This window comes from Pteropus vampyrus, unplaced genomic scaffold (assembly GCF_000151845.1).
Source record: "Pteropus vampyrus isolate Shadow unplaced genomic scaffold, Pvam_2.0 Scaffold25, whole genome shotgun sequence".
NCBI lineage: Eukaryota > Metazoa > Chordata > Mammalia > Chiroptera > Pteropodidae > Pteropus > Pteropus vampyrus.
The window spans coordinates 4,219,206-4,245,559 of NW_011888806.1; the positions used below are offsets into that span (position 1 = coordinate 4,219,206).

At 33.5% G+C, this 26,354-nt stretch overlaps 1 protein-coding gene across 2 annotated transcripts in view; it reads right to left on the reverse strand.

The window, feature by feature from the left end:
• Positions 1-26,354, reverse strand: part of GRID2 (glutamate ionotropic receptor delta type subunit 2) — a 1,302,586-nt gene that overhangs the window by 57,712 nt on the left and 1,218,520 nt on the right. The window lies entirely within an intron of this gene.

A 26,354-nucleotide genomic window follows, 5' to 3' on the forward strand; every position in this document is an offset into this window, starting at 1 on the left:
AAGCTTCTGGCAAAAAGTTGAAAAGTGAACCTGAAAAATCTGACTGCTGTCCTTGGGATGTGTAGAAGAAAGTCATAATTAAGAGTTTTGAAAGTGCATAGAACAAAAATATTTTTTAAACTTTTATGGTAAGCATAGACCTAATACAACTAGAACCCAGAAATTTTAAAAATAGAAAATAAAAGGTGTTTGTTTTTGAAGTAATTGACTCATATTCTATGGCTTTTGTCATTGTATCTTCCCCTTGACTATAAATTAAAATATGGATGGTAACTGATTTCTGGCATGGAAGAAATTTACTTTGACTACGAAAAAAGCACTTATGTACAAAATGAACTTAGACCAAATTCCTGAAGTCTCAATTGAATGTGATAGTCATTTGTCATGTCTGTCATTTGGCACTGGATTATATAATCTTGTTAGGTAGCTAGTCAGACCTGAGCGACAGGGGGAAACAAAGGAATTGGGGCCCAGCCTAGAGACCGCTTAAAAATCACCCTAATGGTAGTAAAATTCTGAGTATGCACATGCCCACTAGGCGAAATTCTTGCCTAGTGTCAATCAGGTGTCAATCAAAATGCCCTCTTTCCAATCACCTAGGAATGCCTTTGGAACCATCCATCATGGCCCAAATATAAGGCAGACATTCCCACTTCTGGGTCTTTTTTGCCTTTCTAGGCTTTCCCTTTTTTTTTTTTTGCCCTTTTTGGGCTGTCCTCCCTTTTCCCTTTCTGGGCGCTCTCTCTCTCTCTCTCTCTCTCCCCACCCCGCCCCTTGGCCTTTTGTGGCCTTTTTGCCCTTTTGTGGCCATTTTGGCCCCTTTGTGTTGGTTATAGCTTTGGGAACCTGTGTCTCCTTGGGGCATACTTTGTCTTTCTCCATGGGCCTCCTTGGGGCATTCTTTGTCTTTCTAAAATATATTTTAAATAAAACTATTAAATCTCAATGACCTGTGATTCTTCACTGTGTCATTTGATGAATAACTGAAGCAAAATGCTAACCATAGGTCTGCACCGTTGCTATCACTCTCCCTCCCTCCTATCATTGGGGCGACACTGAGCTCTGATTGGCCCCAATGGTGAAAATCTGAGTTCTTCAACTTGATATGTAGCCTGCAAACTCTTTTTATTGTTACAAGAATCAGAATGATGAGCCTATTAATGTGCTTTTTTTTTTTTTTTTAACCACAGAGCATAAAGGATTTTGACTAAGAACTAACAAACTAGTCAATCTTTCAGAAAAGAATTGTTTCTCACTGCTTATGGAAACAATTATTTACTCTAATTCAGTCATGAAATCATAACATTAGAAGCAATTACACTCACTTTCATTAAAATGGTCACGTTAAAATCCTCATCTGTGATTCCATAAACCTAGAATTTTTTAAATATCCAAAGTTTAGTTGCTTAATATTTATAAAGCCAATGAACAGTCTTAAGATTCGTATTTTCATTTTTGTATAAGAACATTATTATTATTTGCATGAAAGAATGCTTAAAAGTTACAGTGGGTTAACGAACTCTGACATAAATTCTTTCTTCAAAAATCCATTCTTGAATATCTATAGTATGGAAAGCATTAGGTTTCCATCATCTCTGTATAAGTTTTTAAGGCCGGTTTAAACACAATTAAAATACTACAATTCTGGATATATGTTGTGATAAAAGTAAACATTTGGAATTATAGAGGAGAGAATTTTTAACGGAGACAGAAAAAGCTTTGTGGATAAAACTGACAATTGAGGAGGACCTTGAGAGATGCTGAGGATTTTGACAGGGGACATGGGACTAATTGCATTTCAAGTTTCAAATTTCATATGAAACATGGATGTGGAATTTTGCAATTATTTGAAAGTTCTACTAACATTTTAAGACAATTTCAAAGAGTTTAGTCTCTTTCATTCTTCCATGTTAATGTCACTTTGATTTTATTCACTGTTGTAAATGCCAGGTGAGGAAAGAGTGTCAAGGAGTACCAAATTCTGCAGTAATGTCTCATAGCATGAGTACCAGAAAGAAAGGATGGAGTAAGACATTTAGAAAGTCATTTCTATTTTTGCAGAGAAAAGTTTTAGAAATGTTAGAAGTGGTAAAGTTGATTAATGAGAGTAGAAGGAACTGAATGTGAGGTGGGGAAATGGTGATAACTGATGCAGAAGTGGAATAGTAGTTTGAGAGAGAAGCCAAGATAAGTAAAGAGAGGAAATCGAGAGATTCAAGACTGGAAGAGGGCAAAGATCAGGGCCAGCTGAGGTAAAGAATGGACAATATAGAAAAGTGAGAAATGTGGTCAGTGTACAGATCTCAAATAGGTTATAGCCCTTGAGTTAAGGAAAAAGTCCAGAATATGCTGCCTTTGGCAATAGAATTTAGTAAGCATTAACGCAGAATGGTTATGGTTACTGTTACTGATTTATATGAGAAGCCCACCTTAACTAATGTATAAATATGTTCTTTGTAAAATTAGTGCTGTCTTACCGAGAAATTTCACTATATTCTCTGGCTTGGAATATATTAAAAACAAATTACAGAGCATTTTCAAATACATAATCTCATTAAATGGGCACATAACCAATAATAAGAACAAGGCATTATTTTCTTCTTCAGATGAGAAGAAAGTTCGTGGCTTAGAGGTTAAATAACTTGTTGAAGATACATGTCTAAGAAATGATAAAATGTGTACTTTATTCTCCTTGTCCAGTGGTTTCTGGTTGTCTCTCAATTAACTGGTTTGAGACCTTCTCCAGTAATTGTCTGTTGAAGGACTAACATACATAGATAAATAAACCCTGAGACTGACAACACATTAAGTGATTTTCAGTGCAATCTAACACAGCATTACCCTGATCATAGTACATGACAGGAGATTGGTGTACTGAACTCCCACCATTCCATTGTGGTAGTCATTATGGTTCATTTCTTTCTTCTGTTATTTATAAAAGCAAATTTGTAGTAATTATTTGACTTGTACAGGAGAAAATTTGCGCTGACAACTGGACATAAGCATTCTGTCTTTTTAGTTCTATACTTCTTAACATAGATTACTTGTATTTTACTTTATTTGGGTTGTGTCAATATAATTTAGTTCCACACAAAGTGAGTGGTAGGTAAATTCTGGATGAATTAAAAAACAATTCACAAACCTGAGGCTAAGTGCCTCATGTGAAAAAATGCACCAAAGTATTTCTAACTTCCAATGCCGTTCCGTAGCACTCAGTATTGCAGAAAAGAAAGTGCAAGGGCAATGGTCTGAGTATGAAGATGAGAGATGTATATAGTGATTGGTGAACACAAAATTCAATGTCCTGTGAATTGTTTCCTCTCTCTCTGATATTCAAATTTTAGCTTTACTCTTTTCCTTCTTGGTCCCAAACTCCTCTTCCTTTTATTCCCCTTTTATTTCAAACTTTTTAAAAATTAAATTTATTGGGGTGACATTGGTTAATAAAATTATATAGGTTTAAAGTGCACAATTCAATAATATGTCATCTGTATATTTCATTGTGTGTTCACTACCCTAAGTCAAATCTCCTTCCATCACTATATATTTGACCTCCTTTACCTTTTTCCACCTACTCCCCTCCCTTTTCCCGCTGGTAACCACTAAACTGTTGTCTGTGTCTAAGAGTTGTTTGTTCATCTTGTTTGTTTGTTGCTTTCAGTTTTCCCCATATATGTGAAATCATATGGTTCTCAACTTTTTCTGTCTGACTTATTTTGCTTAGCTCAATTATCTCAAGATCCATCCATATTATCACAAGTGGCAGTGTTTCATCTTCTCTTATGGCCGAGTAACATCTCATTGTATGTATGTATCATATATTCATTATTCAATCATCTATCGAAGGACACTTTGGTTGTTTCCATGTCTTGGTCACTGTGAATAATGTTGAAATGAATATTGGGGTCCATAAATCTTCACACATAAATGTTTTCAAAGTTTTGTGGTAGATGCCCAGAAGAGGGATTGCTGGGTCACACAGTAATTCTATTCTTGATTTTTTGAAGAACTTCCATACTTTTTTCCATAGTGGCTGTACTAATTCACACTTCTACCAGCAGTAAATGAGGGTTCCTTTTCCCTACAACCTCTCCAACACTTGTTGTTACTTGTTCTCTTAGTAATAACCATTCTTACAGGTGTGAGGTGGTATCTCATTATGGTTTTAATTTGCATTTCTCTAATAGCTAGTGAAGTTGAGAATCTTCTCATATGTCTGTTGGTTGTTTGTATGTCTTCTTGGGAGACGTTTCTATTCAGGTCCTCTGACCATTTATTAATTGGATTGTTTGATTTCTGTTGTTGAGTTGTATAAGTTCTTTACATATTTTATATATTCACCCCTTGTCAGAGGTGTTATTTGCAAATATTTGCAAACAACTTCCCTTCCTTTTGACTAAATTCTTCTAGTGCTTCTCATCTCTCCCTTAGGACATTTCTAGCCATTTTTACCTTTGATCTATATAGTTCTTTGCTCTTTGTTTTCTAATCATATTTCTTGTCTTTATTTATATTTCTTGGATATTCTGGGACTGATGATCTTTTAAAGGCTGATTTACAGTTGTTGTCTACGTAATCTACTTATTTAAAAAAGAAGTTTTGGTCTGTACCAGGAAGATATTTTCAGTGTTTTTTTTTCAGGTTTTTATGGTCTCGAATAATTGGTGTGTGGTCCTTTAACTATGTTCACACACCATTATGGCCCTTGACTGATGGTGTAAAATTAAATCTTTCTATTTGTCTCATAAAACAATATAGCATTAATAATAATTTGCTACAGCATTTCAATTTTTTTAGTGTGGAATTGTATAAGTACAGAAAAAATTATATGCTAATACTCTTAACTAAGGACAGTACCATTAAAAATATATACTTTCCTTTAAAAAATTATTTAGATGCTTTCTCAGCTTTTTGCTATATAAAATGAAAATTCTTTTGATGTCAAACACTTTAAGTAGAAAGTAAAACAGCTTGGTAATTTCACAAAGAACTATCCTTAGGGGCTATGTAGTTTCAGGACATAATTCTTCAACCAATTTTCATTGGAGTCAAACAGATCTATCTCTGTCTTTTTGGATTCCAATATTATATATATATTAAGAGGGTCTTGTTGGGTGAAGCAGATGTCAAAGATGTCAAAAAAAAATGTTCAGTTTACTTCACCCAGATAATTATACAGTGAATTATACAGTTTCTAAATGCAACACTAATCTTGGCCTTAAGAGTTTTCCTTTGCTTTTGGAAGCTAATAAAAATAAGTAAACTTCAAAATGTTACACGTGTACTTTGAGAATTCCTTGTTAATACAAAATCAACTTTTAGAAATCTTTAGTATGCCTATTTAAAAGAAATAGACAAACTCAGGGACAGATGGATTGATTTGTTGAAATGTACTGATTTTAATTCAACTGGAAATCACCAACAAGCTATCTTATAACTATTCTCCCTAAATGAATAGCATCTTTTCACCACATTTATGTTACACTAAGTAATGATACTTGTAGACAATCGTAAAAATTAATAAATGAGTTAATGAGGGTATTCCAAATTATAATCTGCATGAGAAAACACAGTTAACTACAGTTTAGTAAATGAGGCCAATCTGCAAAAACTGTAAATAGTTACTGGAAAATAACATGTTCATTCCCTTATTCAATGAAGAAAATTCTATGAATATTTATCATGTGCTGCATACAGGAGGAATCAAGAGCTTTAAATGTAGTAAGAGAGATAGAACATGTCTTTTCTTATAATAAAATATCATTACATTACATGTAATTAAGACAAGAAATTATTTACACAATGGCTTAAGTGGCATCAGGCTGAGTATACATGATTCCGAATACTTAAATACAAATTGAAACTATCAAAACAAATATAAATATATTATTTAATGATTATTAAATTAAATGACTAATGCTAAGAACTATGGATAATAATAATAAATAAAATTTATTGAGCTCTTTTTATGCAACAGATGCATTCCTTGGTGTTTTACATGTACTTAACTCATTGAAGTCTTGTAATTCCTCCATGAAGGAGTCTGTAGGGCCTCTTCTAGACATCTTCTTACTTCTGTACTTTTGAATTTGCTGTTCCCTTTGCCTGGAAAGCCCTTACCTTAGATGTCCATGTGGCTTTCTCTCATACTTTCTTCACATCACTACTCAAACAACATCTCAATAAAGCCTTCTTTCTTTTCTAAATTTGCAACATGGCCTCTAATTTTTTATCTCCCTTTTTGTTTATTTTTTTCTTAGCAGCTAGCACTTATTGACATACTATGAATTTTACTCATTTGTATTTTCATTGTCTTTTCTCCTCATTTGAATGTATGCTCTGTAAATTTTTGTCTCTTTTTACTTTTTATCTATGGTTCCTAGAACAATATTGGACATATTGTAAGTGTTCAATGACTATTTGTTGAATGAATGAATAAATGTGGTCAGCACTGTTATAATCACACACACATAGTTTACATGTTAATAAATATATATATCAATATATATTTCTTTTTATATCAACATATAACATTATATAAGATATATACGTAGAGATTCTCATTTTAATATTTTGGGACACATCTATCTATCTAGAGAGATGCATCCCAGAATGAGATTGATGTTTGTGTGTGTGTGTGTATATGTGTATACATATATACATCGATGCATATATATACACACACTATATATACATCAATGCATATACACACATATAAAATATAAGATATAATAATATATCTTATATATAATATATATCTTATCTTCTATATCTTCTCATATACATATAATGTGTTAACATATCCTTAGATGCTGTTCCCTTTGAAATGAAAGTAAAATAGTCTCTAGTATATAATCATAAGTATCCAGTTTAGGTAATGGATATTATGATTTATTTCCTAGTTTAAAAATATGAAATAGCACACATCTTTTTTGATTTAGACATAATAATAGCTACCATTTATTAAGCATTTATAAATTATAATGCTAAAAATAATTATAATTATATTCCCTATTTATTTTACAGATGAAAAATACTGAAACTAAGCAAACTTAAATAACTTATTCTAGGTCATGGAGCTGGGATTCGAACTCAGGTCTGTCTGTAGCCAAACCCTAGTTCCTTTTCAGTATTACCTTGCTATGCTCCTTAGTTTAATATTTCAAACTTTGTGAACTATGCACATTCTATTTATTTATTTATTTATTTATTTATTTATTTTTTAACTTCTGTACCCAGGCCTATTGACCACATCGAAACAAAAATAGAACATTTACAATTAGAACATTTTAATTTTCTAGTAATTATCTTTTGAGAAAATAGGAAAAGAAGCATTTAATTATTTCAAGCTCTGAATAAAGTTGGTCTTAATCTGTCATTTGTCAATGTCTAAAGAAGATCATCATTAAGTTTTATTTTAGAAATTTTAAAGTAAGCAATTAAATCAACTATGAAAACATATTTTGGGACAAATTATAGATGACATTCATTTGTATTTCATATTTGAAATAAGCTAAAAAACTTGATATTAAAAGCTATTGCACAAATCTTTGGTAACTGGAGAAAAATTTTTAAGTGCTTATTAAAAGCCAAACATTAATTACATATTTCTATAAGAAGATCTTATGAATATACATTGCCATATTTTTAAAATGAAGGCTTAATATATATACTTAGTGCATTCTATTGGAATGATTATCTAGTTTTACTTTTCCAGTGAAAGAAAAGATAGGAAGAGTTAAGGGGGTGTATTTAGAATTGAACTTTGATAAGCTAAGCTCATTTAACTTTGTGATGAGAATATTACTTTCTGGTTCAATTGTTTACTATTTTCCTCAAGAACTTACTCATGACAGCTCATTAGGAAAGTAATTTGCCAGTTTCATCAAAAGGCTTCAAAGTGTTCAGATCCTCTGATTTAGTAATACATTTCTGAGAATTTATGCCAAGATAATAATTTGAAATTTAGGAAGAGTTTTATACACAAATGTGTTCACTGAAATGTTGTTAGTTTATTTTAAAATATTGTAAATTTCAGAAATATTGCATACTCTTTAAATAATGCAGAAGTATATATAGCAAAGATATATCTCATAACACTGTTTCACATAAATGAGATCATGTCATAGGATCGATGATTTTTCTAAAAGCAAAAAAGAGGAATGCTTACATACAGTTTGGCATAGCCACTGTATAAATTGTTATATAGATTTTAAAATGTTTATAAAAAACTTATATGTCTACTCTAATACTAAGAGAAAAGTAAGATGTAAAATTATATTTAGGTATACACATAATCATACATATTCCAGAATGAAATAAATTAAAGTATTATTAGTTTGAGTAATACGTTATTGGGATTTCGTTTTTATCTAACTTTTCTATATTTTTCAAATCTGCAGCAACAAAAGCAATATTTAGTTAGATTTAAAAAATATAGTAACTAAGGAAAAGGGTAGGGAGAGTTCATACCATGTCTAAACAGTAAAGAAATAATAGCTTTTATTTCTTTATCCAGAACTAGAAATTCTGAATTTTAAAACAGATCTATGTGTTCTGTTCTTAAGACTACATTTACATGAGATAATTTTATTTTGAGTTTCTTTTGCAGGGGACAAGAAATACTGAATTTGATGCATGTTCTCAAAGTTGATTCTTAGATGAATGAAGAGTCACTCTTTATACCTTTTCTCAAGTTCAGGGAAGCCTGAACTGAAACAATTGGAAGATTACTTTTGTTATGCAAATTTATTTGTTAATCAAGTATTTATCCAAAAACTATTTATGAAGTGTTTATTATATGCCAGATACTGTCACAGAACTGAATTCTTTCCCAGAGTCTCCTTAGGCAGGTACTAGATGTTTGAATCTATGGATATATAGCTTAATGTCTGCAAGAGAGTTGTCATCTAATAAGCATTTTGTTAATGAAAGAATAAAGTATGGAAAACTACTATAATAACATTATTATGTCTATCACAAAATTGAGAAAACTGAGGCTAAATAACTGAGTCTTATAGCAAGCTAGAATAACCAAGTTAGTAATACTAACACTACAGTAAAACAATATTTTACTCAGTTATTCTATTTTTCATGCTCTCAACCACCTGTATGGGCTGAATTGTGTGCCCCCAAATTCATATGCTGCAGTCTAAATCTCTGGTACCTCAGAATGTGACTGTATTTGGAAGTAGGATCTTGAAAGAGGTAATTAAGTTAAAATGAAGTCATTAGGGTTAGTCCTAATCAAATATGACTGGTATCTTTATGAGAAGATTAAGCTGAGATGCAGATAGGCTCAAAGAGAAAACCAGGTGAAAACAGGGAGAAGATGTTCTTATTCAAGCCAAGGAGAGATGCATCAGAAGAAACCAATCCTACTGATACCCTGATCTTGGACTTCTAGTCTCCTGAACTGTAAGAAAATAAATCTGTTGTTCAAGCCACCCAGTCTGTTGTACTTTGTATGGCAGCCGTAGCAAACATACCGCCCCTCCCACTAACTGTAGAACAAAGCATTTCACATCTCTTTCCACAAAGTGTCAAGATGTTGAATTAACTGAGTTACTCTATTGAACCGTGTTATAAAATTAGGATAAAATAATCTACTTTTCAAGATTATTATAAAGAATCAAGGAGATAACATACATAAAATGCTTTTAGTAATGCCAGGAATATAGAATGATTAATTGCTTCTAGTAATTATCAAGTAGCAGTGTGGATATTCAGGAAGCAGTAGAAGAAAATTTCTAGATGTGCAAGGCATTATTGAGAGAGAACAGTCCAGGCTATTGAGACGGCATGAGTCTAGATAGGGAGGCATCAAAGACAGCATCATGTGTTTAGAGGTACAGCCTGGCTGGAGCTAGTAGTGAAGAAATAAAGCTGGAAATGTATGTTTCGACCAAAGTAAACTCAACACAATCTTTATCTCTACTTCACAAGGTGAAATACTTAGGGATCTACACTGTGGCTTTACTGAGAGGGGAAAAAAATACCATGTTTTTCTAGCTCCTTGATTTTGCTTTCTAAGACAGAAATTTCATAATCAAACCTCTTAGAACCCCTCTATCCTCTCATTACAGCTCTTGACCTCAATTAATGACAAACAAAAACTATCAGACATGAACTCCATCTTTCTGCCATCCAAACCAGTTGCACCTGCCTAAGAGTGTCTTCTTCCCTTCTTTTACAATGGAGGAAGTGTCACTCTCTCTCACAGGCCAATTCTTCATTCTTATTCAAGGAAATCCTTAGTTATAGATTTCTCTACTTGCCTGATTATTTTTCTCCCCTATATCATCTTTCCTTCTCTATGAGATCACTTTGATTAGTATACATACATATCCAGTGGTCAATTCTAAATCTTATTCATTAAATCAGTTCTTGCTTAATTTTCTTTTTTTACTTGCCTTCTAGGATGCTACATGACCTTTTTTTTTTTTTTTCCCCCTGCTTCCCATTCCTTATAGGTGCCCTTTGTTTTTCCTGCCTTTTAATCTCAACTCTTAACCTGGGAGTGCCTCAGATTTCAGTCCTTGGCCCTCCTCTCTTTTACTGATAACTCCCACATTTATATTTGCAGTTAGGAACTCTCCCCAGAACTGCAGACTTATATAATCAACTGCCTAAGACATCTACATTGGGATGACTAATAGGCATCTCAAATTTAATATGTCCAAAACTGAACTCCTGATCTTTCCCCTTTGACCCTACCACAACTTAGTCTTTCTGCAGTCGTTTCCATGTCTCTTGATATACTTCATTTTTCAGGTGTGAAGGCCAAACATTTGAGAGACAGCTTTCTCTTATCTCATTATAAATTTCTCTCTCTCAGACCCCATATCCAACTCAGTTATCAATATTCAAATATATCCGGACTCTGACCCTTCTCACTGTCTCTGCTGGTATCACCTATGTTCAAGATAACATCATGTTTCATCTTGGTGATCATAATAGCTTTCTAAATGTTCTCTGAGTTTCTATCCTTTCCACTTACAGTTTTTTTTTTTTTCAAGGAAGCAGCCAGATCACATCTCTTCTGTGCTCAAAACTGTACAATGTTTCCCCATGTCACTCAGAGTAAAAGGCAATGTTCTTATAGTGGCCTGCAGAGCCCAAACTGTCTGGCCATGATGCGCTCTCTGACCTCATTCTCTACTTCTCCACTCCAGCTGCACTGGCCTATTTTTCCAGCATACCAGGTATATATCCATCTGAGTAGGTGAGCCCACTGAGACATTCCCCAAATATCTGCAAGGCTCACCTCTACATTTCCTTCAAATCCTCAGTCACATGCTGTCTTATCAAGGAGACCTTCCCTGATTACCCTTTTTAAAGTTGCAAACTTCCTATGCTAATCTATAACTCCCTACTTTTTACTTTTTTATTTGTAGCACTCTATCTTCTAATGTTTTATATAATTTACTTATTTGTAGTATTCAGAATATATTTCCTATCTTTTCCCATTGAAATGTAAGTTATATGAAGGTGAAGATTTATTTTTTTATGTGGTTCTTGAAGCTAATAATTTTTCACATTTCTATTTCGGCACATGCTTAAGAATTTTATACCTTTACAAACACTAATTAACTCAACACACTTCTCAGCATTCAGTGGATAGTGACCATAGAGGGTTAATTGATTTGTTCAAAGTCACAGATTTTTAAGAATCATTTTCATACATAAGAATAAAAGTTCCATTGGTCTATCTGACTAGCATTAGCAGCAGTCAATATTGATACACTGTGAATGTGAGAGGCTGAACAATTTATTTTGAAATATGATAACTATTCTCTGGCATATTCATATTCTGCTTACTTTAAATTACTCTTGAGTTTCAAAACATTGTCCTGTCTGAAGCTATTAAGTGCTAATAAACATTAACATTATTCAGTTGAAGGAAGCAATTTTTCAGTGATGCATGGAAAGTGTTTCCAACCTGTGGTTAGGAAATGCTTTGGGGTGGAAAGTATAAGCCATTATTATTGCTTGTACAATATTGTTTTTACTTTGCAATTTAACCTTGAAAAAAATAACATATATAATCCATGAACGAGTATAAAATACTTAGAAGCTTATTAAGTGAGTAATACTTAATACAAAGTTGGAGAAATGAGCCATTCACCTTTCCCGCCCCCCTTTCTCTCCTGAGTCTTTTACTACTCTTGAGAAATATCAGGGAAGAGTGGTTAGATATATGAGCTCTGGATCCACTGAGCCAACCTTTAAAATAAGTACCATTACTATCCCTATCTACAAGATAAGAAGATTGTACTAGTATTTATTTCAGAGGGCGGCAGCGAAAATTAAATTCTTACATGATAAACATTTTCCTAAGTGCTTAATATATAGTAAGTGCTCAATAAATCTCAGCTATCAATATAACTTCAAGAGCCAGATACCTTTCATTATTAAAATATGGACATAAAAGTTACTATTATGGCATAAGCAATTCTTAATAACTACTATCTACAACTTACTATTATGCTGTAAGTGATTTTCAGATAGGCTTTCTGTTAAAAGACTATTAGATAATGTGATATAATTTTAGTTATTTAACTCAGGTTTTTTCTAAGTTACTCCAAAATTTATTTCCTTCTCTAAGAAATTTATTACCTTTGATATGTAGGAGAGAAACACACACACACACACAAACATACACACATGTGATAAATCCACGTTGCTTGTGAGATGTTTAAAAGAGTTGAAAAAATTAGTCATTAATCGCTTCAACATTATTACTTATATTTTACATATATAAGACTCTTTTTATTAGTTATAAAAGAGTAATAAATAAGTCCCATAGGATATAATAAATATACTATCCATCAGCCAAGTATCTATCTCTAACATATTCCTTGAGAAACTTTCAGAATAATAAAGTTCTAATTATATAGGAGATATATTTAATATATAGTTGAAAATTTCCAAAAAATTGCAGACTCATTTTCTAGATCCCTATCGGAAATAAGGACAATATATTTATTTATTTGTTCAAAGATTACTGAGATACCATTTGGACTTTTTTCTTTAAATGAACTAAATTTCCTATATAAGAAAAGATAACAGCGAAGTAACCTATTGTACCTTATAATATTTAGAGGAATCTGAAAAAATATTCACTTTCACATCTTGAGAGGTCAAATGTGATCAGCTACTCTGCTTTTAAACCATGATGGAGAGTTTAAATTCAAATCAAAATAGAGAATGAAATGTTAATGAGTTCTTATATATTCATACTGATCATTGATTACAGAAGAAGAGTTTGAAGCCTGAAATAGAGCGTATTTTGTGCCCATTAATTTTTTCCTTTTAAAGAAAAAGGATTAATTCTGAAGACTGTAGACCATTATACCTCACTGCTATACATGAAAATATGTCACTCAAATATGGCCTGTCACTTAAATATAATTAACCGAAAACAGCTTGAATACTTAAAATAGTGATGAATTTTAATAAGAGTTGTGATGATCTTATCTGTGTTTCACAAATTTGGGGATTGACAGAGGGTCAGAACATAAGGAAGATACACCAGAAGTGCCTATACCTAAGATGGATAGAATTCATTTTGACTCTATACTTCAGATGATAACACCTGGCATGCTGGTAGAACAGTAAACTTTGTCTAAAAGATAGAGCCAAAGTGTCAAAACTGTAGAAGCTAAATATTCCACGAGTCAAAGGAGCAATTTGGGGAGTCCACAAAGGAAGACAAAAGCCATGAGTTTGAAAAAGTGCAGGGTCGAGGGTGTATAGAAGAAAAGCAGGAACTAGAGGGGGTGGGGTCACTAGTTGGTGCTCTAAGGGATGTGTACCACTCACAGCACTTAAACAGCAGTATAAGTAGGCAAATGTGGAATTTGATCACATGTACAGAGCCTAGGCTTTTATAGTGTTTCATAAGTTTTGTTAACTGCTACTCCTTGAAGGCATTTGACTTTGCAGCTCCTGGGGATTATTGCTTAATAAAGGATTAGAGTATTCGAGGCTGTTTTTAATTGAATATCTGTGACTTGTTTCATCTATGGGCTGTCCTTGTTTAAAGAGTAGTCTAGGGATTTAAACAAGAGATCTGTCTATATTTGTTAGAATTGTTTGAAATTGTTTATTTTTCAAGGAACGATGAATAAAAAGAAAATCGAAGATGGTTAGTGAAAACATTAAAGTGACTGTGAGACATCTGTGTTACATGTTACTTGACATGTAGGATTGTCATGATGCAAAGATGAGAAAATAGGTATGAAAACAAAATCTGGAAATAAAAAGGCTCTATGCAAATGCAGGATATGGCAATAATTGTGATCTGGTTTTGCATTATTTTGCATTGAGGTAGGAAGGTATTTAAAGTCTTAACATGTCTTAAGTCAAAGATGGACAACTAAAACCATTTTCATCCCAAAATAAAACATTTTTAGTAGATTTCCTACTTTTTTGGAGTACTTGTAGCACAGAAAATATTTCCTGACGTAAAGAAGCACTGAATAAAAGTGATAGTCTCAACTTTAATGAAATAAGCTGATTAACTGATATACCTGCTCTGTTTAATATCTTGTGTTACTAATTTATCTGATGAATATACGTAGGGGGATGTTGCTGCTATTTGCCAAGATGCCAATTGTACAAATGCCAAAGTGCAGTGCACTTCAGTCTGCTCACATTCTCATTAAGGCCGAGAGTAATTTAAACTAGTTCTTCTGCTGATAAATAGTTTTCTATGCTATTTACAATTACAGAATCATTACAGAGGTTTAATATAGACATGATTTCAAATATAAAGCTTTAACTATGTAATCTCCTTATTGCCCTTTAACATTCAGCATTTTTTAAAAAGGGTTATTTTTTGCTACCAAAGAAAAAAGAGATTATAATTTTTTATTTTTTAAGCTGAAGTGAGAAGAAGATTGTGCCTATCAGGCAACATTGTCCCAGTGTGAGATACAGACTACCTCAAAATTGGTTAGACAGCTGCAGTGTAAGCAAGAGCACAGCAGGTGGCATAATAATAGAGAAATGCTTGGGATTTTGCCCAGACTAAAGAACTCAAAAAAGATCGCAGTACACAGTAGTATATTTTCCTCTCCATGGTAAAATATTTAACAACAATAATTAGTCCTAAAATTAGAAAAAAAATGTTTATGGGAGTAAATTCTAAATCTATGGAAACATTTAATATTTGTGGAGCATGAGGCAAAAGTAGAAATGGAAGCTGGCGTACCGCATTTCTAAATATTTGAAGTTATAAGTCAAGCTGTCAAAATTTAAAATAAAATATATTCTTCGATCACAGATGCATTACCTTCTCCTTCCACTTCCAGCTCTTTCCTGCACCATGTGGGCCTTGTCAATATGCATGTGGTCATAATAGGAGCTCATCCACACTCTATCTGTACTTCTACAGAAGGCCATCCCTTAGCAATCATAGAGCAAATGGACTATATAAACCCAGAAAATGGAATTACGATAGTTTGAGTAGAGAATAATGGGCTCTGGATATTTAGAGTATAGTCTAGTGGGAACCCAGCGAAAGAAATGTGGAGTGGAAATATAAAAGTTATGAGAAAGAATGACTTCAAACTACACATTCTACCTGAAAAAAATGAAGGTACCTTCTCCATCCATCCCCTTGAAAATCATTACATGAAAAAAAAAAGTAACTGGTGTTATGTCAATGTTGTGCAAAGTGATGGGGTAAAGTAGACAACAGTCTAACCTTGAGGGTAAATTGAAATTCAGCCAGCTCAGAGACTGAATATATTACAGCAAGTTTTATTATTTTTTAAAACTTTACTAATAGTGTAGTAAATTTCACGTGCATCACTAAAATTTTTCAGAATATGTAGAAATTTCAGCAGTGTCCAAAATAAGTTTGGTAGCATATTATTTTTAATAATAATAATAATAATAATAATAATAATAATAAAGTGGCCAATATTTGTTGTAATATACTTTAAGCAAATAATATTCTTAAATATGAAAAGACAAATGTGCTTGCCACCAGAAATTTTTGGTAGGTTGACTGTTTAATGTTCAGGGATATTTGCTATGAATGATTATAAGGTTTACATATATGATTCTATCATCCACATGAAGTATCTCATGCAGAAAGCATATTTAGAAACATGACCCCATATTAACTCAGAGGCTACCTATATGTTTAATATTTAAAAATTTTTTCTTATTAGAAATTACTATCTAACAGTGGAAAGATAGTAGCAATAAAATATAATGTACTATAATAAATGTAATATATGTGCTATAATATAATATAAAACAAATTCTCATAGTAAAGGCATTAACATTTCACTCACTAGGATTTTACTCATTAAGCATTCCAAACCATTTTGTACCTGCCACAGAAAAGTAAGCAAAACAAGACCCCAAATGGTCAAAATGTTGTTTCAAGTAAATTTGCAAAGCTTATAAACTAGGATAGTGTCTTTGGTCTAAGAGTAGTTTCTTCTTATTTTAGACAAAATTCGACACATTTATTTATCTTCTATTTTATAGCATATATTACAAATATACTACAAATAACTCTACTTCGAATTCTTCCTTTGTCTACTGATGCTGAGCCCTTCCATCCTGTCTTAGTCCACCTAACATTGGCAAAGACAGAGAGAAACAAACCACATTGGCTATAGAATAAAATTCTATTCATGGCAATTAGCATACAGAATTGTAATTACTTTTTTTATATCTCTATTTATTTCTTGCTTGATAGTTCTTTTAAGGCTGAGACTATATTTTATCTACCTTTGAACTCTGAGCACTTAGTACAGTAACTAATACATAGTATATCCTTAATTAATATTTGCTGAAATAAATTACATTTGAAGTAGCATATTATAAAAGGGAATACTGAAAGGGAAGGTAGCAATAGCAATTATAAAAAGTGAGGGCAAATAGTCTGATAGCAAAGAGAAGAAAGTACAATATAAAAATCAGATAATAGAACTCAAAGGTCATTGAGAGTAGGAGAAAATAATTATGTACATATCAATAATACCTAATGATATCATAGTATTAAAACACAGTAAAATAATACAGTTTCATAATGATATTCCAGATTAAAATACTCTTGTGATAAAGGAAGGGAAATATGTAATATTTTATGGGAAGGTTTAAGGTATATGCAAAATTATAAAAATTACCTGATGGAGGCAGAACACTAAAACATTGCCAAGGTATTATTAGCCATAATTAATACATAACGATTTATTGTGTCTCTGGTTTTTATAAGGATAAAGAGAAACATGTTAATTTTTTAAGCATCCAAAGTTTAAGAAAACATCTTAAAGATAATAAAGGTGAAAGGCATTGCTCATTTGATCATCTTGAAAAGAAATAGTCCCACAATATACCATTGTTTTTAAATTACTCGGTGAAAAACCACAGGATATCACTTATATGTGGGATATCAACTTAAAAGCAACAAACAGGACAAACAGAGACTCATGGACATGGACAATAGACTAGTGGTAATCAGAAGGTAGGAGTGGAGGGGGAATGGAGAGGAGGTAGATGGGGTTAAAGGGGTCAAATATGTGGTAACAGAAAGAAATTTAACTATGGGAAGTGAACACACAAACAATATATATATGCCTTGCTGTTGAATTGTACACTTGAAACTTACTAGATTTTGTTAGCCAATGTCACCTTAATAAATAAACAAACAAACAAATATATATATACATAAAGGATTCTAATAAAAAATAAAAATCTAGGAAAAAATCTGATGTTAATATTAAATATAGTAGTATTTAAAAAAATAAATTACTCAGTGAGAAATATCTGGAGTCCATCTCGTAGCACTGTGCCTATCCTAAACTGTATTATATTAAATCTTATTTCACATGGTGAACTTAAACAAAAAAATAAACAAACAAAAACAATGATTATGTGGCTCCATAAATTAAATTCCTTGATCTCATCTTTGTCACAGAATAAAAGCTATTATAATATTTATGAGAATGTTACTTTTAAAATTTTATGGCTAAAATTTAACGTTAGTAAGTATATTCACACAAAACCTGGTTAAAGAGTGCATTTTCAGGAAATAGAAGTAACTGCAATTTATTCTCATAGCACCTTGGTGACAGACAGAATGGTTTATCCTATTACACTTGACTCTTAAAGCCACTGATCCCCATGAAACCTATCTTAGCAGACTTCTCTTTTGATCATGTAAGCCCATAAAAGATACTTTATGTTAGAAATATACTTCTTCAAAGGCAGTAGAGAACGTCTTCTCCATAGGTGGTACCTCTTGGTTATCACTAAGGCCACGAAGAACACAAATTTTTAAAAAAGAAAATCTAACATTTATAATAGGAACTTGGATGCACTCGGTCAAATGGTTCTACTACCTAGTAGTTATGCCATATTAGCCTGTCTTTGTCCTTCAAAATCATTTTAAGCACACCACTTCTTTCAAGAAACCTTACCTTTTGCTTCTCAGTCTGATTTAAACGCTCTTTTACTCTGTTCTATTAAAAACCTCTGAACACCTCTAACTTAACTTTTATCATGATATACTAAATTGTTTGTTTATTTTTCTTTTCAATCAGTTGGGATAAACTAATTGAAGGCAAAGGTCATCTTATTTGTCTTTGTATCTCATAATAGATTTTCAACATAGATGTTTGTTCAATTAATAAGTAAATTACTGACTGATGATGAAAAGTTTTTATTTCAGATTAGAACATCTACCAACTTGAAATTTGATAATTATTTGTAGAAGTGTTCTAACATTTAAGAATAATTTCATAATGATTGTGTTAATTTCCTTCTTTCTTACATTCATGTTGCAGATCCATTTTTAAAGGTAGCTATATGTTTTAGGAAGATTCTGGAAATTGCTGTTAGGAAGCCATTTTAATCATCTGGGAAACTACTTAGTCATTATTTTCATCATCTTATTTATGTGAGCCCTAAGGAGTTCTCAAATGAGGATATAAATGATTGAAAGCTGAGGTCTACGATAAGTCGAGAAAATCACATCTACATGGCTAACCAATAGCCATGTCCTGTTGCTGTCCTCTGAATTTACATTCTAGCTGCCTCCATATAATTAATTTGACAAACAGCATTCATGTGCAGGGCATTGTTCTAGGTGTTTAAAATATTTACTGTACTCTTCAATTCACACAAACCCCACACAATGACACACTTTGAAACTCTTTAGCAGCCCAAATACCACTCTGAAAAATATCATACCATCACAATATATGTTGCATAATACACTAATTATTTACTTGTCAGTTGTCAGCATATGTCGCCAAATACATTTATTATTTACTGGTCAGTTTTTCTTTCCATCTTTAAGCTCCTGCAAGGAAGAGATTATGCATTAATTCACTGCATTCCTAAGTCTAAATTCATTAAAAATTATATAGAAGATGCTAAAATTTGTCAAATTAATGAAACTGTGTAGCAGCATAAAATTGACATTGATGATTATGTTAGAACAATGCTAATGATGAAGACATAGCAGATGAAAAATAAAGACAATATTAAGAAAAGAAACATATTATTTTGACAGACATTTACTGACCATCTATCACATTCAAGGCATTTTGGGAAATAAAATATAAGCCAGTTATTGTGGTTGCTTTTTAGAGGCTTATGGTCCACCGAGGGCAGGCACATAAGTACTCTGTTACAAGATGTACTCTGGTAAGTGCAGTAGGGACGAATAAGTGCAGAATAAAGTTACTTTTAAGAAGAATCAGTATTAGAACTGAATCTTGGAAACCAAGCAAAATTTCACATGGGTGAGGAATAGAGGTATTTCAGGAAGGAAGTAGTAAAAAATAAGGTGACATATAAATTCAAGAATTTCTTCAGGAACACTGAATTCACCTCCAAGACGGGTTGATGGTAGAATAGATGTAGCCATGGTGGTAAATGAAGCTGGATTTTTAAGAGGAAAAATTACCAAGAAGATACAAAAAACGTGGTATATTCAAACAATGTAATGAATGTAAAACTTAGAGCGCTTAGAGTTATCAAAACCAGCTTTAAAAGGTACTTCATTGGCACCTGACTTAGGTGTTAAGTATAACAACAAACAATTGATTTTGAGGTGATGAAGCACACTGAAAGTGAAATAGTTCTTACTGCTGTCCGGACTGGCTTTGTGAGAAGGATGAAGTACAAGTGTATATTAAAAACCTACCTTAAAGCAAGCTGAAGAACGTCACGCTAACAAGTAGGGAAGATGAGCAAAGTAAGGACAGAATGAAGTCCAGTTTCATATCTAGAAAATGTTGGCAGCTAACAGGCCCTGATGTTGGAGATGGAGTGACTGCCTATCAGAGAAATATGGTAGGTCAGTCTGTTCTGAGAATGAATATACTTTGGTTTTTGATTCAGGCCAATTATACTAGACACTATCCCACTTTTGATAACAATCTATTTAGGAGTAAAGATGTTTAGAAAGGAGGGTATAAATTACTAATTTTTGAGACAAATAAATCAAAATAGTATCTTGATGACTTGATGATCCAAGGCAGTATATAAATTCCAAAAAAATAAAACCAAGAATGCATTTACTTATTTGTACAAAAGTCTCTACCAGACTGATTGATGATTTAGCTTTTTGGCCAAGTGATGAGAAAACAACAAAAACATCTGTGAAAGAGCACTACATACTGAGAATTGTAAAGCCAGGAAAGAAGTTATAAAGTAAAAGACAAATTGTTATAATGAGCATCATAACTGGATGATATAGGATGACAATCATCTTTCTTAAGTGTTTAATTAGACTTTATCTCATAAAACAGAATCTTAGAATGTTTTCTGCAAATAATCCTCATAGTGCTATAAGAAATCTCACACCTAATCTCACGAAGATTATGAAAAACATCATTTATTAATTACTTACATATATATACTGTTTTGTTTTATTTTAGCTTCTATTAACATCTGTATTTTAGGTACTTTATATCTGCTGTTTTTGTTGAATCTTCACAAGTCTATCCTACACATTGGATCCTATTATTCTCATGATACAGATAGGGAAATTGAGCCTCAGAAGAGCTGAGTTAAAGCCAAAGATCAAATAGCTAATGAGCTGCAGAGCAAGGGCAGATCTAATCCGAATTAGGTGAACTCCAAAGGCTCAAAGGTCCCAGTTTCCAGAACCGATTTCCCCATTTTCGTGTTCCCACCTGCCCCAACATGTTCCTTTACCCATTGGTTGTAGTTTTCTCATATCATTAAATGACAACTCTGCCCGTCTAGTTGTTAAGACCAACAGCCTTGGAGCCATGCTTGACTATTCTTTTTCTTTCAAACCCCACATCTAATATATTAGCAAACTCTGTCTTACCTATTCAGAATTGGACTTTTTCATATACCCAAGTCACTATCATATGTCACACAAGTCTCCTAACTGGTCTCCCTGCTTCAACTTTGTCCACTCTAGTTTGCCTACAACAAAGCATTCATTGTGATTTTTTAAAATATTGATTCAGATAGCATAATTTCTGCTCATCCTTTTTGTTTTATGAGATGAATTCTTTCCACTTTACTTAAATCAAAAGCAAAGTTCTTATTATCCAGCAAACTTACTTTTGGGCATTTATCTGAAGAAAATGAAAATGTTAATTTGAAAAGATATATACACTCCATGTTCATTGCAGCATTATTTACAATAGCCAAAACATAAAGACAACCTAAGTGTCCATTAGTGGATGAATAAAGAAAATTTGGTATATAATATTTCATTATATATAATATATATTCCATTATGTATATAATAATATATACATATGATTATTTTACAATTATAATTATATATAATTACATATTATATATACATAATGGAATATATATTATATATAATGGAATATTATATAGCAGTATAGAAGAACAAAATCTTGTTTGCAATAACATGGATGGAACTTAAGGGCCTCATGCTAAGTGTAATGTTAGGCAAAGAAAGACAAATACCATATTTCACTCATACGTGGAATCTAAAAAAAAAGACAACAACACAAAACAAATGAAAAAACCATGGGTTGTCAGAGGTGGGGGTGGAATGACTGACATGAATGATGGGGGTCAAATAATACAAATTTCCAGTTGTAAATAAGTAATGGGGATGTAATGTACAGCATGATTATTATTGTTAACAATACTGTACTACATATTTGAAAGTTGCTAAGAGAGTAGATTAAAATTTTTTTTTTCTTTTTTAATGCCTACAGCACCTGGTCCTCGTAGGTGGTCTCCCACCCAGTACTGACCGGGCCCGACCCCGCTTAGCTTCTGAGATCAGACATCGGGGTTGTTCAGGGTGGCATGGTCATAGACCATGAACCGTAGCTCCACTGGGGCACGAACCCAGGACCTTCTGCATGTAAAGCAGACGTGCTAACCATTGCACTATGAAACCACATTTGAGAGTAGGTCTTAAAAATTCTCATCACAAGAAAAAAAGTTTTTCTAACTATGTATGGTGATGGATATTAACTAGATTTATTGTGGTGATCATTTTACAATATATACAAATATCGAATCATTATGTTGTACACCTGAAACTAATATAGTGTTATATATCAATTCTATCTCAGTAAAAAAAAAATTAAAAAGCAAAGTCTTGACATTGGTTTATAAAGTTGTATGTGAAGTAGCCCTGGGCTACCTCTCTACTTCAACTCTGACCACTTCTCTTCTTGCTCACTGTGCTCTATGTCTTTGCTGTTCCTTGAGCATGCTAATCACACCCACTTCAGGGCTTTTGCATTGCTAGTCCCTCTGTCCCAGATAACTGCATGGCTCACTCCTTCACCACATTCAGGTTTCTGCTCTCACGTCACTTAATTTGAGAGTCTCCTTGACCACTATATATATATTATTAACCATTGATCCATACCTTACTCTACCCATTTATTTCCTTACCTTGGATTAGTGCCCTGTATAGCATTAGAATGCAGGTTCCATAAAACCAGGCTATTTCTGAGCAGAAATATTTTTTAAACCAACTGATGTATGAAAAAGATTATTCCACATAGCATAGACCAAAGCAATCTCTCAAACCTTCTCAGTGAGACACCATATGTAAGTACTTTTCATATGAAAAATTATTCAGGTGAGTCCACTAATACATTAGTTTTAGATTGCCTTCTTGTAATATGGGAATCAGGGAAACTGAGGAAAGGGACTTTCTAGCTATGAATTAAATAATAAGAATGATGATACATATAGATTATCTGTAGGCTGAAACATAAATGCCCCTTTCATCATGAAGCATTCCTTTACGGAGTCTTTTATCTCCTTTATATTCCAATAGTGCTTTGTCTATATCTTATGGCTCTTACCTGGGGTCATATTATATTTAAATACATGTATGTATGTATGTACGTATGTATGTATGCATGTATGCTCCTGTGTCTGTCAAAATGCATTCCCGTTTGAGCCTTTTACACAGAGAAGTTGCCAGTAGAGGCACACAGAAGTGCTACTCTTGGACGCTACTACTTGGACGCTACAAAGCGTCCAAGGGTGACCTAGCTCAGGAGAGTAGCATTCTCACTTAGGCTCCAGCATAGTGAGGAATGTGGGTGGGAAAATTGGCTCTGCATTGGCTCTCAGAGATTTGCATGTTTGATGTGGATGTGTGTTTTTATGGTTGAGCTTTGGCAGCCAGAATGCCACCCTCAAGTGGTTCAGGAGGACATTGGCAGATGGAAAATCTTGGGAGGACTCTTTATGAGCACCCAAAATAACCTGCATAAAGAAACTCATATAATAACTTTGTGCAACATTGAAGGGAGGCTGGAGGCCTGATATTCTGTAGGGTATGAGCCAGTGCATTTGAAGTTCTTATAGAATGATGTGGCCTTATTTGCACTCTCCAACTGGTGAGTCTGGAGAAATTTGGATTACAATAGCATGAGGAAATCATCTGATGATAAAACTCAGAATTAGAGTTAAAAGCAAACCAAACCATCTGTTTCAAAGTTGGCCTGGTATTTGCTCCATTTATCTGGGACTATCTGTGGCAACATGAACACAAGTTCTCTTGATACCTGTTTTAGGTTCAGAGAGAAACATGCTTGTAAGGGACCTGCCTTTCATTAATGGAGATTGCTTCTTTATTTAGGAATTAAACAAGCTGTGTGTTCTCAGTTAGTTAAATGAAACAGTTCGTGTTTTGTAGGCGGCTTGGCTAGACTCTAACTGTTTTGTTTTCTAAAGAAAAAGCACTTTTTTTGTCCATGAGGGATTAATTTAGATTTCATACTATTAGATGAAATTGTAGAGACAACAGCACTTTGGTGAGTGGGTACGGATTTTAAAAAATCATTTTGATAGTCTAATATCAACTCTTATGCTATTAAAAACATTCTTGTCAATAAAGAGGTTTGCCATTCCTTTCTTTTCAAGACAGCTGAAAACTCTCTGCTACCTTTCCCCAATTAGCTTTCTAACCTTGCTGAGCCCGAGCAAGATCTTTGAGCTCTGTGTTTCCCAGTGTTTATCTATCTGTTTTGAAGAAATGTTGTCAGGAGCTTTCCTCATGAGCAGAGTAAGGTAGAGCTTACCCTGTTGCAAAAAAAGACAGCCACTGAAAACTCCAAGAGATTTTTTATTTCATTACTTAACAAATACTTGTTAAAAATCTATTATGAGGCAGGCATTATTCTAGGTTCTGGGTATGCTACCATGAATAAAACAGACAATAATCTCTGCATATTGTGGGAAGGATGTAGATAAACAAACACATATTTAATATTTATATTATATCTGATGGTGGTAGTGGAAGGGGATTGGGAAATACTGGGATTGGGAGGGACAGGCTTGCTTGCAACTTAAGTAGGTTGACCAGTGATGGCAACATTTTCACAAAGACCTGAAAGAGATAAGGGAGTGAGTCCTATAGATATTTGGAAAAATACCGAGAGCTTTTTAGAGGAAAAGTAAGTACAGAAGTCTTGAGGCAAGAACCTGCCTTGAGCGTTCCTTAACCAACAAGGAAGCCAAGGTGGCTGGAGCAGAATGAGCTCCAGGGGGAGAGTGGAAGAAGCTGAGGCCACAGGCCACAGAGGCAAGGTGGGCAGCCCAGACGCTGGAGGAACACTGAGATAACTTTGCGTTTGATTCTAAAAGGGGAAAGTCATTGGAGAATTCTGAACAGAGCTGAGCCATGATCACACTTAAGTTTTGAAAGGATAACTTTTGCTGTTTCACTGAGGATAGGCTGTAAGAGAACAAGAGTGAAAGGAGGGTTCTGCCATCTGTGGCTGCCGGTACGGCTGATTCTCATTATTCACAATAGTGATGTTTCATAAAGTTGCCTCATACACCGCATTAGTGAATACCAAATCATTGTTCTGAGGGGAAATTTAGGGTTAGGTTCCTGTGAGTCTCTGGTAACAGCATTTTCATAAACAGATCAATATATAACCTTGCTTTATGGCTGTTTCTGTTTAAAGGCATTTTGTTTAATATATATTTTTGATTTACTAACTTTGAATGCATGGCCAACAGCACTATAACATAAGCCTGAATGAAACTTATCTAACATACATAGTTTCTCTGTAAGACACACCACAGCCTTTTTGCATTTAGGAATAGTAGACAATACTTTGGTAGTATTCAGGGCCATTTTAAATAGCAAAATCATCAAAAACAAGTGCACAAAAATGCAAAAAACATGACCCTTAGTAGACTATAATAAGAATACTTGTTAGACTCCAGGAGAACTGAAACAAGGTGGCAGCAAGTCCCCTTATTTGGCCTTAGCTGGGGACTTGAATGTCAGGCAACTCAAATTTTTGCCATGCTGTGCTTGTCTGCAAATGACTATAACTGCTGTCAGTATTGATTTTAGGCTTACAAATAAATTTCAGTGAGTTAGTGAATTCTCCAATACCATATTTTTTTGAGGGGTAATTCTCCACTTTGTTTCTACATGTCTTGTGACACCTTCTATCCTAGATTCTTTTCAAGGATTTTTGTCACAGTGTTCCCCAACCCCCAAGATGAAGACTGGTACTGGTTCGTGACCTGTTAGGAGCTGGGCCTTACAACAGGAGGTGAGCAGCAGGCCAGCGAGTGAAGCTTCATCTGTATTTGCAGCTGCTCCCCAGAGCTAGCATCACTGCCTCAGCTCCACCTCAGATCATCAGGCATTAGATTCTGACAGAAGCATGGGTCCCTGGTGCCAAAAAGGTTGGGGACTGCTGGTTTATCAAACAGCTTTGGGAGACACAGGTAATACCTTCTTCTAGTTCCAATAGCTGATTTTTTTCTGACTGGATAATAAAGACAATGTCTCCCTCTTGGGCAAAGTTTGGGCAGGTTTTCTAGTAGTCCCTGTAAAACTCAGGTTTTCTAAACCC